This window comes from Eptatretus burgeri, chromosome 16, assembly GCF_056783735.1.
Source record: "Eptatretus burgeri isolate ZD-2024b chromosome 16, Ebu_testis_v1, whole genome shotgun sequence".
NCBI lineage: Eukaryota > Metazoa > Chordata > Myxini > Myxiniformes > Myxinidae > Eptatretus > Eptatretus burgeri.
Genome location: NC_140976.1, coordinates 4,008,931 through 4,025,350, shown reverse-complemented (window position 1 = coordinate 4,025,350; position 16,420 = coordinate 4,008,931). Strand labels below are relative to the sequence as shown.

Sequence of the window (16,420 nt, the reverse complement as noted above, 5' to 3'; positions counted from 1 at the left end):
TGCAAGACCTGAAATGAGGCGAAGAAGATGGAGAGGCCACCAACCTGTCATTGATGGCGATGTGATCAGCCCATTGACTCCGCTTCATCATGAGAGATTCCAAAGATCTTGAAAGTCTTGGTTTCCATGGCGTGAGGCAGGAGAGCCAGCCCACAGGGGAGAGCTGTACTCCATCGAGCTGCAGATGAAAGCCTTGAAGGTGAATCAGAACTCAGGTGAGCCAAGGAAGGACTTTGCACGATGAAGAATGCCCAGTGGCATCAGGCTTTGGAGGCCAATTTTGAAATGTGGATTGTCCAAGAGATATCATGCCTGAGAGTGAGACCCAAGGGTTTGAGTGATTGAACCTCTTCGAGAGGGTTATTGAGAAAGTCGATGGAAGGGTTTGCAGAATTGTCCTTTTGGAGAGAGTGAGAGACAGAGACAGATAGACAGAGATTTCTCAGGATTGAAAGACATGTTTGAAGTGTTTCACCAGTTTGTGGTTTTGTCAAGGCCTGAGGAGAAGGAAGAGGCTGCTGCCTGTCTGTCAGAAGGATGAGGAATGTTGCAGCAGAGGGTGGAGTCTTGGGCAAAGCGATAAAGAGGATTTTCCAGAGTCAGTGAGATCATTGATGAATATTAGGAATAAGATGGGACCGAGAACAGTGCCTTGGGGTACTCCAGCCTTGACAGGGAGAGGAGAAGAAAGGGTTCCATTGAGAGCCACACGTTGGCTATGAGAGGGGAGGAAGTTAGTAAGTCAAGAGTGGAGTTGGTCTTGGATTCCATAGGCAGACACTTTGGAGAGCAAGGCAGGATTCAAGACTATGAAAAGCATGAGCTATGTCCAGAGAGATGTCCCTAATCTCTCCCTGATATCAAAAGCATCAGAGAGATGTCTGATATTGAGGGCCTCCATCCATTGTTGGGAGAGTCGAAGTCGCATGCCCAAGGTAGAGTAACCAGGTCTAAATCCAAATTAATAATCTGATATGAGGTTGTTAGAAAAAGGAATGATTTTATGTGAACTGCGATGATGGATTCCATGACCTTGCCGATGATTGGAAGAAAGCGAATTGGTCTGTATTTAAGGGGGTCCTTTATGCCTTATATAATGCTGTGATGTTGACTGATTTCCAAGCAGGTGGAAGATGACTGATGGTAAATGAGAGGGTGAAAAGGGCAAAGTGTGTGTGCGAGGAAGCGCAAGAGCAGCAGAACAGGTTTTTAGGACACGTGAGCTGATGCTGGCTGGTCCAGTTGCAGAGTCAGAGTCGAGCGTTGCCAGAAACCTTTCCCCCTTCTCAGGTGCAAAAGACACACAATTCAGGAGCAGTTCAGTACTTGTGGAACGAAATAAGCCCAAGATGGAAGCCCGGAAATAAAACCGCACCAACGATTTGGACGCAAAAACTGATCTTCGGTGAAAGGTTAAAATGAAGATTCAGGATCTTCTCATGGGGGACGGACGATGAGGAGGAAGAGTTTATGGTTTAAATGAGTGATAGTGGTGCGTGGAACTAGGATTGGAATCCCAGAGAGCTTGATCGTTAATGGAACAGGATGGGAATGGTAGACAATGTAAATGGTGTGCGTGTGTAAGTTGGTACTGTATTTAGATACTGTATTTACAATGACGAAGAAACACCGGAGTTTTACATTTTAACTTGTTTCTGTGTTCTGTGTGTATAAGTTGGATGAGAAGGAAAACATTTCATTTCTCATTATAGACGTCATCGTTACATGTATTGGATAAGAAAAACGGGGTTTTGCGGACGATTTGTGATTGGTTCATTTGAAGAACCTTCGGAATGGGTCCTCATGTAACGTCAAAACAGGTGCATCGTGTGAGCTCACTGAAATGGCAACCACCAAATGCCGACAGCACTGCAACCACCAAACATACCAACCTGCAACACTGCAAGCACCAAACACACCAGCCTGCAACAATGCAACCACCAAATACACCTGTACTGTAACACTGCAACCACCAAACACACCTGTACTGCAACACTGCAACCAGCAAACACACCAGCCTGCGACACTGCAAACACCAAACACCCCAGCTTGTAACCTCCAAACACACCAGCCTGTAAAACTGCAACCACCAAACACACCAGCCTGTGACACTGCAACCACCAAACACACCAGCCTGTAAAACTGCAACCACCAAACACACCAGCCTGTGACACTGCAACCACCAAACACACCAGCCTGCAACAATGCAACCACCAAATACACCAGCCTGTGACACTGCAACCACCAAACACACCAGCTTGACACACTGCAACCACCAAACACACCAGCCTGTAACACTGCAACCACCAAACACACCTGTACTGTAACGATGCAAAATGTCTCACAAGCTCTCTCTCTTGATGTCCATCTCCATCCATCTTGACTTGATTCTCTCTGTACGTAGTGAGTGGCGCGGTATGACGTCACGAAGACCCCATGTTTTAACCCTCGCTCTCTGTTTGGTTCAGGGGTGGGGTTCGGAGGTCTTGGGGTGTAATGTGTATTATAAAATCGGAAAAATAAAAATGGAAATAATTTCGTCGACCTCGTGCACCATGTTGACGGTTCTGATCTCTGACGTCATAAAAGCAGAACTTTCTGTGACACTTTTGGGATGGGTGGTCACACCCTCCCATTTGGTTTATTAAACAGGTGTCGAGCAGGTGAGTCTGTCTATCAATTTGCCAGTTCGTCCCCATCATACGAAATTTGACATATGTATTGTAAGCGAGACGTGACGTAACAATGCCCGCGTCATAATTCTCAGAATGTGAGTCGGGTGCAGACGGGAGACGCACGGCCATTTGCTTTGAGCCTGAGTTGCAGGATCTTCTTGGGCCTTGACTTCGTGACCCTTGTGACTGATATGCGACCTTCGCCCCGTTTTATGACCGACCCGCCACGTGGCCTCGCTCCATGTCTGGCGAGACGGGATCGTCACGGTCGTGCCAAACGCTACATAGGTCTTCACAAAGTCGCACCTTTGAACCAAGAGAACTGCACGTCGTCATGACGACGGCGTCACCACGGTACCCGCCACCCGGATGGCGCACGGGTGTGTCCACCGCGAAAGGTCATCCTCACGTGGTCTGCATGAGAAAGGTGAGACCACACGAGCAGGTTGCCCTTTGTGATGACGTCACAAACGGTGCTCCGTGTTGTAACACACGAGGTTGAGCGACCAGATGACCATAGGGTGGATCCTCTTACTGAAGACCTTTATTTGTGTGTTTTGTTTTGTTTCCTTTTCTCAATTCCTTTATTGGTGACTATTTACAAGTCCGATTCCGTCAGATGTAAAAAAAAAACAAAAAACGTGCATCTGACCAGTTATACGAGTTAAACTCGTTATACTAGTTGAGGATGCACGTCTAACCATTTGTAGTAAAACCTGCGGTAATCTAAGGGATGTGTACTTGATGTGTGGTCGTTACAAACTGACAAAAGGTGTTTGTAGACAGTTGTATTTATTTACTTAAAGTGTCTGTGGACAGAAGGCCGGACATTGCGGATCAGAATGTAAACGTGCGACTGTTCTTTGTAGAAGAGTTGAGAGAGCTCTGTTGGCTTTTCCATGAGGGTAAATAATGAGGTTGGGAATGCAGGTAGAGGGAAGATGTGCAAGTTAAATCAGGGGGAGGATGAAACACCTCCTCATCCATCCTACAATCCTCCTCCGAACCACAGGTGTAATCATTACTGCTGCAGTCGGTGAGAAAAACTCCAATCTGCCAACAGGTATCGGGAAGGTACCTCGAACGAACAAACCTCTCATCACCCCCTTACCTCCCTTAATACCTCATCACTCCGCTAACCTCCCTTAATACCTCATCACTCCGTTAACCTCCTTGATACCTCATCACTCCCTTACCTCCCTTAATACCTCATCACTCCCTTACCTCCCTTAATATCTCATCACTCCCTGACCCCCCTTAATACATCATCACTCCCTCACCTCCCTTAATACCTCATCACTCCGCTAACCTCCCTTAATACCTCATCACTCCGTTATCCTCCTTGATACCTCATCACTCCCTTACCTCCCTTAATACCTCATCACTCCCTGACCCCCCTTAATACCTCATCACTCCCTTACCTCCCTTAATACCTCATCACTCCGTTAACCTCCCTTAATACCTCATCACTCCGCTAACCTCCCTTAATACCTCATCACTCCGTTATCCTCCTTGATACCTCATCACTCCCTTACCTCCCTTAATACCTCATCACTCCCTGACCCTCCTTAATACCTCATCACTCCCTTACCTCCCTAAATACCTCATCACTCCGTTAACCTCCATTAATCCCTCATCACTCCCTTACCTCCCTTAATATCTCATCACTCCCTGACCCCCCTTAATACATCATCACTCCCTGACCCCCCTTAATACCTCATCACTCCCTCACCTCCCTTAATACCTCATCACTCCCTGACCTCCCTAAATACCTCATCACTCCCTTACCTCCCTTAATACCTCATCACTCCGCTAACCTCCCTTAATACCTCATCACTCCGTTATCCTCCTTGATACCTCATCACTCCCTTACCTCCCTTAATACCTCATCACTCCGTTAACCTCCCTTAATACCTCATCACTCCGCTAACCTCCCTTAATACCTCATCACTCCGTTATCCTCCTTGATACCTCATCACTCCCTTACCTCCCTTAATACCTCATCACTCCCTGACCCCCCTTAATACCTCATCAGTCCCTTACCTCCCTTAATACCTTATCACTCCGTTAACCTCCCTTAATACCTCATCACTCCCTTACCTCCCTTAATATCTCATCACTCCCTGACCCCCCTTAATACATCATCACTGCCTCACCTCCGTTAATACCTCATCACTCCCTCACCTCCCTTAATACCTCATCACTCCCTGACCTCCCTAAATACCTCATCACTCCCTTATCTCCCTTAATACCTTATCACTCCCTTACCTCCCTAAATACCTCATCACTCCCTTACCTCCCTTAATACCTCATCACTCCCTTACCTCCCTAAATACCTCATCACTCCCTTACCTCCCTTAATACCTTATCACTCCCTTACCTCCCTAAATACCTCATCACTCCCTTACCTCCCTTAATACTTCATCACTCCCTTACCTCTCTTAATACCTCATCACTCCCTTACCTCTCTTTGTTCCCTCATCAGTCCCTTGACCCCATTAATACATCATCAGTCCCTTACCAGCCTTAATACCTCATTAGTCTCTTAACCCCCTTAATACCTCATCACCCTCTTAACCCCCTTAGTACCTCATCAGTCCCTTAATCCCCATTAATACCTCATCAGTCCCTTACCAGCCTTAGTACCTCATCAGTCCCTTAATCCCCATTAATACCTCATCACTCCGTTAACCTCCTTGATACCTCATCACTCCCTTAACCCCCTTAATAACTCCTCACTCCCTTAACCCCCTCAATACCTCATCACTCCCTTACCTCCCTTAATACCTCATCACTCCATTAACCCCCTTAATACCTCCTCACTCCCTTAACCCCCTCAATACCTCATCACTCCCTTACCTCCATTAATACCTCCTCACTCCCTTAACCCCTCAATACCTCATCACTCCCTTACCTCCCTTAATACCTCCTCACTCCCTTAACCCCCTCAATATCTCATCACTCCCTTACCTCCCTTAATACCTCCTCACTCCCTTAACCCCTCAATACCTCATCACTCCCTTACCTCCCTTAATACCTCCTCACTCCCTTAACCCCTCAATACCTCATCACTCCCTTACCTCCCTTAATACCTCCTCACTCCCTTAACCCCTCAATACCTCATCACTCCCTTACCTCCCTTAATACCTCCTCACTTCCTTAACCCCCTCGATACCTTCTCTTCTCTCAAATCCCATTCCCCCTTCACCCCTTATCAGTTTGGACTTTGAACACATTTAATTTAAAGTCATTTAATGACCGGATTGTTTTCCCGTTTAATGAATATTAATTTAAGATTATTTGATGAAGATTTAATTAGTTTTTTTAGGGATTGTGAAAATCCTTTTCTTTATTTCCCTGTTGTGGTGGCCGGGACGGTTGTTTCTGGGTATTCGGGTAAATGAAAGTTACCGTTTAACGCACAAGTCGTAAATGGGTTTAAAGTTTAAAAACCGTTAAAGCCACGGATGAAGCTTTAGGGTTTATACTCCCATTAGGATGGTATTTAGGTTTGGGGTTTGGGATTTTAAGATATTGTGATAAGCGGGGTTTAAGGTTAATAGATTAACTTTGGAGTTTGGATGCTTGGGGAGAGAGGGGAAGTTAAGGTGTGTGTGTGTGTGTGTGTGTGTGTGTGTGTGTGTGTGTGTGTGTGTGTGTGTGTGTGTGTGTGTGTGTGTGTGTGTGTGTGTGTGTGTGTGTGTGTGTGTTCCTGTGTCTACCCTCCTCTCCCCCCACACACACACACTATATACGTGTCCCCCCCTCTCAAACATCATGCATGGTGTCCTTATACCCCCTTCACCCACCATAAACCCGTCCCATACTTCCCCCATTAAACACCCCTCCCATTCCCCCGCCTTGCACACGTCCTTCCTTAGTCGTCACCCAGTTCGTTAGACGTTTTCAAACACTGAGCTCCATGGGGTTTATTTGGGATTCTGTGGGGGAATGACAGGGGTTCACGGATATTCTGGTTGATTCGGAGATGTGGGTGGGGAGGGGGGTAAACCCCCATGCTTTACCATTTTTCAATGTCCTATTAAAACACCTTGTCTGTGTATTGTTCCTCCGGGTGTACTGCAGTCCTCCCCGGGGTCCTCGGGCTCTTGGTGGAACTTGTATATAACCCGCAGGCAATAAGAGGACACCAGGAGGATTCCAAAAAAATCCATTGGCACCATACTCTGTGCAGAGCGTTGCTGCTACCAGAGCAGTCTCCTTGGCTATTGGGCGCAATCCTGGACGGGTCACCACTCCGACACAGGATACCAGCAAGCTGGCACTCATTTTGCTGATCTCGGAAGGATGACAGGTAGAGTCAACCCCACCTGATGTTAATTCAACGTTAGACAAAGGGCTTGCACTCACAACCCTAACATCCCAAGCCAGCCACTTTAATTAAGGCAACACTAGGCTTGGATATAAATATGTGTTGATAATATATATATATATATATATATATATATATATATATATATATATATATATATATATATGTACACACACACACACACACACACACACACACACACACACACACACACACACACACACACACACACACACACACACACACACACACCACACACGCACACTAGTGGGGTATGCTGACACATTGTAAGCAATAACGAACCATGCTTCCCCATTGTCTCAGGTCGTTCAACGGCATTTTTTTGCTCATTTATTTATTTTCATTTATTTATATTTTCGGATGCTTTCCAACGGTTCTGTGATGTTTCCCGGTGTGTCGGCTTTGATGTCCGTCGGCATGCAAAACTACAGCTTTCTACATCTCTCGGAAGGTAACGAACATTCATATGGGTCAATGAGTCAATGAGTCAGTGAGTCAGTGGTTCGAGTGAGCTTTGTAGATTAGATTATATGGGATTTGAACCTGAAAATCCCAACATCATCAATTCATATAGGCTATGGGTTCAGAAAGGAACGTGAAACCGAGCAATGCAGGTGATAAAACTCAATCATACCAAGGGTGCGTGTTCAACGTGCTCACCTATTGATACTGAACGTTTATCACAATGGAATATTGATAAAGTCGGATTACCTCCCAAACTGTTTTAATTTTTGATGAAAGGTGGGAGGTGAGGATTATGAAGACCACATGGTCCATGGTTTTTCATGGGTAACTATAACTTATGAGTCACGTCCATTTTAAGTTTCCCTTGAAAGTGCAGTTTCAAATGTTGATTATTGATTATTGATGATGTACAAACTCACGTGGTAAAATGAGCTTCTCTATACATCCATGCACCTGTTAAAGTGTTCGTATTAATTCAACACGTAATACTTACTGATTCGGCTGAACGGGAAACGATTGTCGAATGACGTAAAACTTCAAGACAGATGTTCACAACCATATCAGATCATCCCACATCCAAACCCATGATTTTTTCTACACCCGTTAAACCACACACCCCCAACCTCTCCCAAAATTTGCTTCTGTATCCACCTTTTCCACACCTTGCGTTCTCCCCTGACCCTCATCGCTACCTGCATACCTTGTTTGTCCGCCTACCTTCTCCCTCCGCCCTGCGAATGGCGTTCCCCCTTTCTCTTGCTGTTCCCTTTGTTATGCCGTGTCTTGATCTGTTCTGTGTCCCAGCTCTTCCACGAGCCTCGACTATGTATACAAAAAAAAAAATTAACGTTTTTTTTTACCAACATGGTGACGTATTCAATTGCGTCATAAATAACATTTTGATTGTCTCTTCACTGGGAAAAGCGCGAGATCCAAGAGCAAAATGACATGAAGGAAGATGTGATGCAGAGTAGTGGGGAAACTGAGGTGAGAGCGACCCGTGGTGAGAATGACAGTGAAATAGGAAGATCCGTACATGCTGAGGATGAAAATGACGTGATATGTGGTGAGGGTGAGCATGTGGGGGTGAAATCCGTACATGGTGAGGATGAAAATGAAGCGATATGTTGTGAGGGTGAGCATGTGGGGGTGAGAGCCGTACATGGTGAGGATGAAAAATGACGTGATATGTTGTAAGGGTGAGCATGTGGTGGTGAGATCCGTACATGGTGAGGATGGAAATGTTGTGATGTATTCTGAGGGTTAGTACATGATGGTGAGAGCCGTACGTGGTGAGGATTTCTGTACAGTAATTAAAGGTGTAGTGAGGGTAAGTTAGCACGTGGTGGTGAGACCATCCAAAGATGAGAAGCATGGTGTGCTCACCTCCAGGTAAGGGCTATCCCAGTCAGTCGTTTCCAGCGCTCGTGGAACGCGTTTGTGGCTCCAGCCTTTAAACCGAGCGCCAGGCGACGTGGGAGGGGTGGGGAGGGTGGGGAGGGGGGGGTGTTGGAGGGGGGACACGGGAGTGGTTGACAATGAGGTATTTGATTCCTGAACATTACCATGACTCCTCATTCCCAGACTCGTCCCTTAGTCCGATCTAAACAGCAATTTCTAATACATACACCACGAGGTTCCCTCCTCCCTTCATTAATTAAGAGATAAGACCCTCCTGTTTCGGCCTGACCATGGACTAACTTTGTAGTCCTTGAGGTCATTCGAGGTCGGGACTCATATGAACAGCATCGAATGAGATATAAAACGAACCAAGTGTGACCCCCCCCCCCTTTTTGCACATTATGGACATACTTTACGAGGAGACCATGGTGTATCAACAACGATGGGACTACGACTTCCTAAGAACGATCTTATGGATAAAATCCTCGGTATTGATGTGGAAATCGATTAAAAGTGATCATTCTTTAAAGGAGATCTGATGTGAAAACAAGTATTTTCTGAGATGTTCACGCAGCACGAAAGGTACTGAAAAAGGTCTTCCCCCCTCTCCTTTACTCTGTCTCTGTGGTTATGTCCATCCCCACCACGAAGTGAACGAGAAAGTGAAACCGTCTGGCCATTTTTACCGCTCTCTATCTGCATCCACACCTGTTACCTGTTGTTATCTATCACTCCAACTGAAAACTTCGTTTAAAAAACAGTGATTCCTTCAAATCCTCTGACCACACCTCCCCCCCCCCGCCGACCCCTCCCCACCCCAGGGCAGACCGTTTTCTCTGTGACCTCTGGATGGCCGTTATCCCCCTCTGTCCCCCAGGACTGCTGTTTTCTCCGTGCCCCCCCCAGACTACTGTTATCCTGGTGTGCCCCCCCAGGACTGCCGTTATCCCCCTGTGACCCCAGGACTGCCGTTATGCCCCTATTGCCCCAGTGCCCCCCCCCAGGACTGCCGTTATCCCCCTGTGCCCCTCGGACTGCAGGTGCGCCCAAGGCGGCCCTTGTCCTCGGTGCCTCCAAAACGGTCGTTATCCTTGGTGCCCTCTGGACGACCGGTTGTCTCTCCGTCCAACGCTGCTTCGACCAGAAGAGACACCTTTTTGAGGTTGTTGCATAGCCATAGACAGTCTTTTTAGTCGCTCTCCTTACTCTTTCAAACAAACAGCCTTGTGTACATGGCCCAGCGCATTTCCGTACATTGACACATGCTGATTTGTACGGCCCTCGGGGCTCTCCAGTGAGTTAGATTCCCGAATTATTTGTTCACATCACACAAAGGACAACGGGAATCAAGTCTATGTGGCATAAGGTCGAGTGCAGTCATTCTCGTCTATTACCGCTTCATCAGTCCTCGAAAGGTCCCCATAATACACCTGTTATATAGTAATTATCACAGATTGTTCATGTTCCGAAAATGTAAAAGCCGTTTCAATTCACATCATGCACATAAGATGTGTTTTGCAGATGATAAGAAATGAAACTGGAAAGACACTCTGTAGAGTGCATACCTCTGCCACGTAATGCCTGATCCAGATCAGGCCCAATACATTTTTGAAATATCATGCTATACATTATGATATCATGATATAAATATCATGCTATACATTATGATATATCATGCTATACATTTTGATATCATGATATAAATATCATGCTATACATTATGATATCATGATATAAATATCATGCTATACATTATGATATATCATGCTATACATTTTGATATCATGATATAAATATCATGCTATACATTATGATATCATGATATAAATATCATGCTATACATTATCATATATCATGCCATACATTATCATATATCATGCTATAAATATCATGCTATACATTATGATATATTATGCGATAAATATCATGCTATAAATTATAATATATCATGCTATACATTTTGATATATCTTGCTATACATTTTGATATCATGATATAAGTATCATGCTATACATTTTCTTCCTCACCATGTATGGGTCTCACCCCTTCATGCTCACCCTCATAACATAATCACATCATTTTCACATCCGGATCTGGATTCAGATCTTCACCAAAATGGAATCAATTCATCCTCATCACACACCCAACCTGTCTACAAACTTTCTCTGGAATCCATCCATAATTTTTTGAGATATTGTGCTGTATATCGCTTTAGCCCGATCACTCGATGGTGAAGAATCACTTAAAATTCTCTAATCCGGATCCGGATCTTCACCAAAATCGAAATAATTAGTACCATATCATTTTCGGCCATATCTTTCAATGGAGAAGAATCACAAAAAATTGAATAATTATCGTATCCGCAGATCTTCACCAATATGGAATCAATTCGTCCTCATGATACACCCAACCTGTCCACAAACTTTCTGTGGAATCCATCCATAACTTTTTGAGATATTGTGCTGTATATCGTTTTCGCCCGATCACTCAATGGTGAAGAATCACTTAAAATTCTCGAATCTGGATCCGGATCTTCACCGAAATCGAAGCAATTAGTCCTTGTCACACACCCAACCTGTCCACTAAGTTCCATCCCAATCCATCCTCAACTTTGTGAGATATCATGCAATACCATTTTTATCCCATTTCTCAATTGTGAAGTATCAGTTAAAAATTAAATAATTATCGTTTCCAGATCTGGATTCAGATCTTCAAAAGTGAATCAATTCTTTCTAGTGGCACTCCCAAACTGTCCACCAAGTTTCGTGTGAATCCATCCATAATCGTTTGAGATATTGTGCTTTTTATCGTTTTTGGCTGTATCTCTCAATGGTGAAGAATCACCATTACATAAATACTAGTGGGGTATGCTTACACAACCATGCTTCATACGTTGGTACATAATTAATAGAAATTTTATGATTACAGGCAAGCATCACTGACCTGTTAGATGAGCACAACAAGGCTGCACTTATTTTCATTTATGGATGTTTTCCGACGTTTCTGTGATTTTTTTTTTCCTGGTGTACCAGCCTCAATGTCCATCAGCATGCAAAATATCCATTTTCTACGTCATTCAGAAGGTACTGAACATTAATATCAGTCAATCATTGAGTCAGTGAGTGGTGATAATGATCTTGAAATATGAGATGAATATAATCACATTGTTTGGAAAATAATAAACTATTAATGATTATAAAAATTACTATGAAATCATAATAAATATTACTGTGAAATGATTATCAAAATTACTTTCAATAATTGTAGACATTTCCATGAAATGATTATAAACAGAATAGTAAGTGATTAAAAACACAATATTAAGTGATTATATAGACTTCACTATGAAATGATTATAAACTTGCCTCTGAATGATTATTAACATGACCATGAAATGATTATAAACATTATTATGCAATTGTTATAAACGTTACTATTAATGATTGTAAACATGACTATTAAATGATTATAAACATTACTATGAAATAATTATAAACATATGCCTGGTGTTGGCTTTATGGTTATGGTGGTGGGCTTGGGATCCAAGGATCCTGAGTTCAAATCCCACTCGGCTGTTGAATTAATACCAGGTGTGGTTGACTCTGCCTGTCATCCTTCTGAGGTTGTCAAAATGAGTGCCAGCTTGCTGGTATCCTGTGTTGGAGTGGTGACCTGTCCAGGATTGTACCCAATAGCCAAGGAGATTGCTTTTGCAGCACCAACGATCTGCACAGAGTAAGGTCCCGATGGATTATAAACAGTATGATGATATAAATATAAATATTGCTGTTAAATGATCATAAACATTAATATTAAATGATTTTATACATTACAATTAATGATTATATCCATAACTCTGAAATTATTGTAAATATTTCAATTAGATGATTATAAACATTATGATTAAATGATAATACACATTACGATGATATGATTAGAAACATTACTATGCAATGATTATAAACGTTACTATTAATGCTTGTAAACATTACGATGAAATGATAATAAATATTAATATTAAATGATTATAAACATTACAATTAATGATTACAAAAATTACTACGAAATGATTATAAATATAACAATTAAATTATTACAAAAATTATGATGAAATGATCAGCATTACTATGAAATTATTATAAACATAATATTAAATGATAAGCATTACTATTAAATGATAATGAGTATTACTATTAAATGATTATATACTTCTTCTTTTGGCTGCTCCTGTTTGGGGTCACCACAGCGGATCATCTGTCTCCATTTCGCTCTGTCCTCCACATCTTCCATTGTCACTCCAACCACCCGCATGTCCGCCCTCACCGCATCCATAAACCTCCTCTTTGGCCTTCCTCTTCTCCTCCTACCTGGCGGCTCCATCCTCAGCATCCTTCTCCTGATATACCCCGCTTCCCTCCTGTGAACATGTCCATTTCAATCTCGCCTCTTTCACTTTGTCTCCAAACCGTCCTACCTGCGCTGTCCCTCTAATATACTCATTTATAATCTTTATTAAATGATGATATACATTACTACTAAATGATTATAAACATTACTCAGAATTAATGATAAACTTGACTATGAAATAATAGATTTTTAGGGAGGATGTCGGAGAGATCAAGCTGCGGTGCATCGTTTGGGAATGTCAAGATCTCGGACCTTGATTTTGCAGATGATGCAGTCATCTTTGCGGAGACTTTAGATATCCTTTTGGGGGCCCTCGAGGTGCTGAATGAGGAGTCAGAGCCGCTGGGATTACGGGTTTTTTGGGTCAAAACTAAGATCCAGGCTTTCGGTGACATCTTGAATGCTGCTGTCCTGTCGGTGTCTGTTTGTGGTGAGGATGTTGAGGTCGTGGAGAGATTCACTTACCTTGGCAGTGATATTCATGTCTCTGCTGGCTGCGAGTCAGAGGTCAATAGACGTCTGGGTCAGGCCTGGGGAGTCATGGATTCACTGGATCATGGGGTGTGGCGCTACCGGTACCTGTGCCGGAGGACGAAAGTCCAAGTCTTCAGGTCCTTGGTACTTCCAGTCTTGCTCTATGGATGCGAGACTTGGACTCTGACCAAGGATCTGAGACGGAGACTTAATTCCTTTGGTACCAGGTCTCTTCGGAGAATCATTGGCTATCCCTGGTCGGATTTTGTGTCCAACGTGCGGTTGCTGAGAGAGACTCGGATGAGATTTGTTACCTGCATAGTCCGTGAGCGTCAGTTGCGGCTGTATGGACATGTGGCTCGTTTTCCTGACGCTGATCCTGCTCACCAGATTCTCTCAGCGAGGGAGTCTCATGAGTGGAGGAGGCCAGTGGGCCGACCACGTGCCTCGTGGTTGCAGCAGGTTGAGCATCATCTCAAGGAGATGGGGATGGGCCTGGCATCTGCCTGGGGGATGGCCAGACGGAGGCCCCTGGAGTACCGACGGAAAGTGGACACAGCGACACGCTGTTCTGGCACATGCTCTCCCATACCTGACCTGACCTATGAAATAATCATAAACATTATTATTAAGGATTATGAACAAAACTTGCAAATAATTGTAAACGTTGCTATGAAATGATCATAAACTTTATGATTAATGATTATTAACATTACCATGAAATAGTTATAAATTTTACCATGAAATTATTACAAACATCACATTAAATGATAATAAACATTCCCATGAAATTATTATAAACATTACGAAAAAAATGATTATAAACATTACTATGAAATGATCATCGCATGACCATTGATGATTATAAACATTACTCTAAAATTATTGTAAGCATTACTATGAAATGATTATAAACATTAATATTAAGTGATTACAAACATTACTATTAAACGATTATAAACTTTACTATAAAATTCTCACTAATGTTACTATTAATGATTATAAACATTAAAGTGAAATAATTATAAATATTACAATGAAATGATTACAAATATTACTATGAAATAATAATAAACTTTACAATGAAATTATCATAAACATTCCTACAAACTAATTCTTAAATTACTGTTAAATTATTATAAACGTTAATATTAAATGATTACCAACTTTACTATGAAATTATCATAAATGTTACGATAAATGATTCTAAACATTACGATGAAATAAATATTACTATTAATCATAATAAACATCGATAGTTTAACAGTTTATTAACCTCCGCCATCGAAGATCGGAGGTTACTGTTTTCACCCCTTTCTGTTTGTTTGTTTGTTTGTTTGTGAACAGTATTTCTTGTGCGCATTAATAGATAAACACAATGCCCCAATCCACTCATCGTTTACGAGAGCGAAGGAACCGCCTGTGTAGTTGTTTCTGGCTCACGGTTTGAAAGTTTTTTTTTTTTTTTTACGTATGGCCATGCACGTACGGGCATGTACTAGTTAAGGTTAAAGATCATTAGCTAATGATTGTTACCTCCCCCACCATAGGGAGACAGAGGTCATGTTTTCACCATTTTGTCTGTCTGCTTGTCTGTCTATCTGTCTGTGAGTGGGATATCTCAAAATGTTATGCACGGATTTGGATGAAACTTGGTAGAGAAGTTGGGTATCATTGGTCACATGCTATATCAGCCATATTGGATTAAAGGAAAAACTGGATATCATTTTCTCCGAAACTGCTCATCGAAAAGAATTGAAACTTGGCATATGTTGTCAACTCCTCATGTGATATATATATATATATATATATATATATATATATATATATATATATATATATATATATATATATATATATATATATATATATATATATATATATATATATATATATTGTGCTGATGATGACGTCATCAGTGAAGCGGTATTCCAGTGATTTTTTTTGTATACATTGGTGAGGCTCATATAAGAACATGCACACAGAACATATAACAAAGGGAGCAGGATACAAGAGGGGTGAGAGACGGAAGCACAAAACAGTAGGGAACAGACATTCAGAGATCTGTGGAAGGGAGAGGGATGGGGCAGGGTATTTGGGGTAAACAAGATGGACACTACAGGGACTTTCAGGAAGGAAAGGAGGGAATTTGAATAAGGTGAGTATGGGGTAAATTAACGGGGGTAGAAATGATCATGGTTTTGGATGGGGGAAGATATGAGATGGTGGTGAACAGCTGTTTTGAAGACCTGGATGGAGGAGTGGGATTGGAGAGAGTGTGGGAGTTTGTTCCAGAGGTGGGAAAAAAAGAGGAATGAAACAGTGAAGGTGAGCAGTGATTCTTGATTTTGGTAGTGTCACCAGAAGGGGATTGCTGACAGACCTTGAGCACCCTGTGGAAATGGGGGTGGAGGGGGCAGATCACAGACAGAGTGGGGGGCAAGGGGGGGCGACGCTGGAGAGAAGATGGTAGAAGACAGAAAGACCACCAACCTGCCTGCAGTGAGAGTAAGAGACCCAAAGACTCAGCTTCATCGTGGGAGATGCCAACGATCCTAAAAGCAATGGTTTCTACAGCGTGAATTGGTTGAATTTAAATCTTTATCCGAAAAATCTGAAACTTCATATATCTCATCTATGACCC

At 42.7% G+C, this 16,420-nt stretch overlaps 1 protein-coding gene across 3 annotated transcripts in view; it reads right to left on the bottom strand.

Moving 5' to 3' along the window:
- The window catches only part of LOC147010342 (uncharacterized), a 26,457-nt gene extending 14,456 nt beyond the window's left edge, over positions 1 to 12,001 (bottom strand). For all 3 annotated transcript variants that reach the window (XM_085858956.1, XM_085858957.1, XM_085858955.1), the window contains exons 1-2: positions 11,839 to 12,001; positions 8,881 to 8,945 (exon numbers count right to left, since the gene is read on the bottom strand). The gene's annotated coding sequence lies outside the window, so the exon portion shown is untranslated. The remainder of the gene's footprint in view (positions 1 to 8,880; positions 8,946 to 11,838) is intronic.
- Positions 12,002 to 16,420: the final 4,419 nt, after the last annotated feature.